At 48.4% G+C, this 3,293-nt stretch overlaps 1 protein-coding gene across 6 annotated transcripts in view; it reads right to left on the reverse strand.

The window, feature by feature from the left end:
- The window catches only part of PFKFB3 (6-phosphofructo-2-kinase/fructose-2,6-biphosphatase 3), an 84,293-nt gene that overhangs the window by 23,632 nt on the left and 57,368 nt on the right, over nucleotides 1-3,293 (reverse strand). The gene's annotated exons all lie outside the window — the stretch shown is intronic.

The raw sequence follows: 3,293 nt of genomic DNA on the forward strand, positions 1-3,293 counted from the left end.
AAAATAATAAAGTATCATATGGATTCCCCACTCCCTAAAATATCCCCAAAATTATTCTAATGTGTAGCCAGGGCCAAGCATCAACAGTATAGGTAGGAATTTCTCTTAAACACTCCCCCTACCTTCCTTCTTTAAACTAGAATGCCTTCAGTGGCTTTTAGCCCCTGCTGAGATGAAAACCCTTCTATCAGTACACAGTATGCAACCTACTTTAATGATGAGAAAACTAAGGTTCTTTTTTTTTAAATTGATTTGAGAGAAATGTTGATTTGTTGTTCCACTTTTTCATTGCATTCATTGGCTGCTTCTTGGACGTGCCCTGACCAGAGCTCAAACCCGAAACCTTGGCATATGGGGACGATGCTCTAACCAACTGAGCTACCTGACCAGGGCCGAGAAAACTAAGGTTCTGAGTGGGTAAATAAGCAGGGACTCCCATGCAGAGGCTCTCCACTTTTACTGATGACAAAGAAAGGATAGGTAGTCCTTGCCAGTCATTTTTGACGTCATTGTCGATGATGCTGATTGACCAATTCAGTTAAGTCTCCCCAAGTTATGGTGTGCATTTGAAGGAAGCTGCAGGCTTTATAAGAAGCACTTACCACTATGTGGGGGGTCCTAACAGAGCATCCAGTGGATGTGCTTCAGAGGAAGAAATATCAAACTAATCAGTCTGGGGTTTCCTGATGTTTTATTGTTCTTTGCACATGAACAGTAATGTTCCCCATGCCCTCAGAGGAATCTGCTGCAGACCCCCAATTACAACACCACTTAGAGAGATGGTAACAGGTTTAGAAGGAAGAAAATCCAACCAATGTTCCAAATGCCATTACAGAAGGGGGTGGGTCAGGAAAGATGCCAAGAAAAAACACCCTGTTTTCTCCATTCCGATGGAAGGCAAATGCGGCTATAGGAACCAAGAAAGACACCGCTACTTGAAATAAGGGCATGTAATAACTATTTAGGCTGCCGTTATTTTTATAAGGAAGAACACATCTGAGATTACACCTCAGAACCACACTCAGAATTCCAGAAGTAGGCGGGGAAAGGGAATTAATCCCTCAGCTTTTAGCATCCCCCACCCCACCCCCAAGCTCTGAAAGGTTCTGACAGGGATTGTTAGGCAAATCTCTCATCAGCGTGTGAGACGTGCAGACTGACAGACTCTAATGGATGGGTCTCTGATGCCTGGAGGAAGGAAGCATCACTGCACATTTGTGTCTCTCATAATCACACGACTGGGCAAATGCAGTCAATCTGTGCCCTCTACATGGAAACTCAGGGTCATTCCTCCCATACCTCAGCCCACCACCATGAACCTCAAGGGACTACTAAATGTGTGTGTGTGTGTGTGTGTGTGTGTGTGTGTGTACATTCACACACAAATGCATGCATTTACATAAAGAGAGAGACCCAACATATATTCATGACCAATTACAGTTTACAAAGTGTTCCATAAATACACTTTATTCCAAGTCACAAAGGGCTGAACTGAATTGTTTCTGCATCTTGCTGTAGCCAAATCTCCCTCACAATTTGAGGCACTGCATTTCTCACCACCAATAGGTTTTATAGAAATACAAGCAGACTGTGGTCAGTACAGTTTATAAACTATTTAAGAGCATAGCTAGCCCTAGCTGGTTTGGCTCAGTAGATAGAGCGTCAGCCTAAGGACTGTGGGGTCCTGGGTTCGATTCTGGTCAAGGGCACATGCCCGGGTTGCGGGCTCAACTCCCAGTAGGCGGCATGCAGGAGGAAGCCAACCAATGATTCTCTCTCATCATTGAATTCAACTTTAAAAAAAAAAAAAAAGAGCATATCTAGTCCTGGCCAGTGTGCTCAGATGGTTGGGCGTCATCCCATGCATCGAAGGGATGCCAGTTCAACTCCCCGTCAGGGCATTTGCCCAGGTGTTGGGCTCAATCCCTGGTAGGGGATGTACAGGAGGCTCTCACATCAATGTTTCTCTCTCTCCCCGTCTAAAAGTCAATAAAGCATTCCTTTAAAAAACAAAAGAGTATATCTAATAGATGCAGACCTGCCAAACTCCCAGCTACCTTGCAAATAAACCCAGTTAGTTCTCCTTAAGGCTTCTGTGGCCCCAAGAACCCTCAGGTCCAGCAAAGGAGACAAGCCGGTGGGAGGGGCCGCCAGTGTCAGGAGTGCCTTACCAGATCCCCATCACCTCTATGACCAAGGAGCACCACAGGGCCAGTTCTCCCCACCTCCTGGGGCAGGTGGGCGTGGGGGGTGGGGGCAGTGATTCACACCTGAGCTGTCACCACAGCTGTGTGGGCTGTCACAACAGCAAAGGTCAGCAAGCCACCTCCCCTAAACAGCCACTGAGGCCTAGAAGCCATCCCTAGGGCTTGCATCTGGGATCCCATGCTTACTCGGGCAATCCAACCTGGCCGGGGGCAAAACACCCACCATTGGGTTCTACCCAATCCACCTGATGGGCTCCTGGGCAGGTTACCTGGAGGAACGGTGTTACCTTCAAACCACTGGAACTACCCTTTTAAGAGGTGACTCTCTCCGTAGCTAGGGATAGAACCTAAGGCACACCTTTCCAAAGCATTTCTGGCCAACGGCAGACGGGGCAGGTTGGTGCACTGTGCGTGCACCTCGCGCGCCCGCCTGCGAAACGCTGCCAACTGTACAGTCAGGGATCCACAGACCCTCCCCCAAACCGGGGCCAATGGCTTAGTTCCAGGGCGAGCTCTCTTGTGGCCCCAGCACAGGAGCTAGAGGTGGGAGCAGAGAGAGGAGACAGAAATTCGTATAGAGGGAAAGAGAGAGAGGTGAAAAGAGAGGACAAATATAAAGAAGAGAGATTATAAATATATATAAAAAAAGGAGAGATATGGGAGATGGAAACATAAAGATGAGATTAAAATGTATGTAAAAGGGGACTAAGAGAAGGTGAAAACAGAGGCAGGGAGGAGACAGAAATATAGAGGGGCTAAGAGAGACGATGAAAATAGAGGTAAAGAACAACAACAACAAAATAAACAAACAAAAACAAAAGAAACAGAGGTAAAGAGAGAGGGTTAGAGAGAGGTGAGGTAGAGATGGAGACTCGAGGTAACGCTTCGCGTATGAGCGGCCTCGTCCCTTGGCCGGACTCAGCCCGGCGAGCGCACGGGAGGATGGCCGGGACTGGGGAACACGCGAACGTCCCTTCTCAAAGGTCCCCAAGCAAAGGCTCACTGCAGTGCCCCGCGCTTCCTCCCCCTGCTCTCCGGGGCCAGTACCCCGGCGCGCTCGCGGCTTCCGGCTCCCTCTGCGCTCGG

Source organism: Myotis brandtii, unplaced genomic scaffold (assembly GCF_000412655.1).
Source record: "Myotis brandtii unplaced genomic scaffold, ASM41265v1 scaffold297, whole genome shotgun sequence".
In the NCBI taxonomy this organism is placed as follows: Eukaryota; Metazoa; Chordata; class Mammalia; order Chiroptera; family Vespertilionidae; genus Myotis; species Myotis brandtii.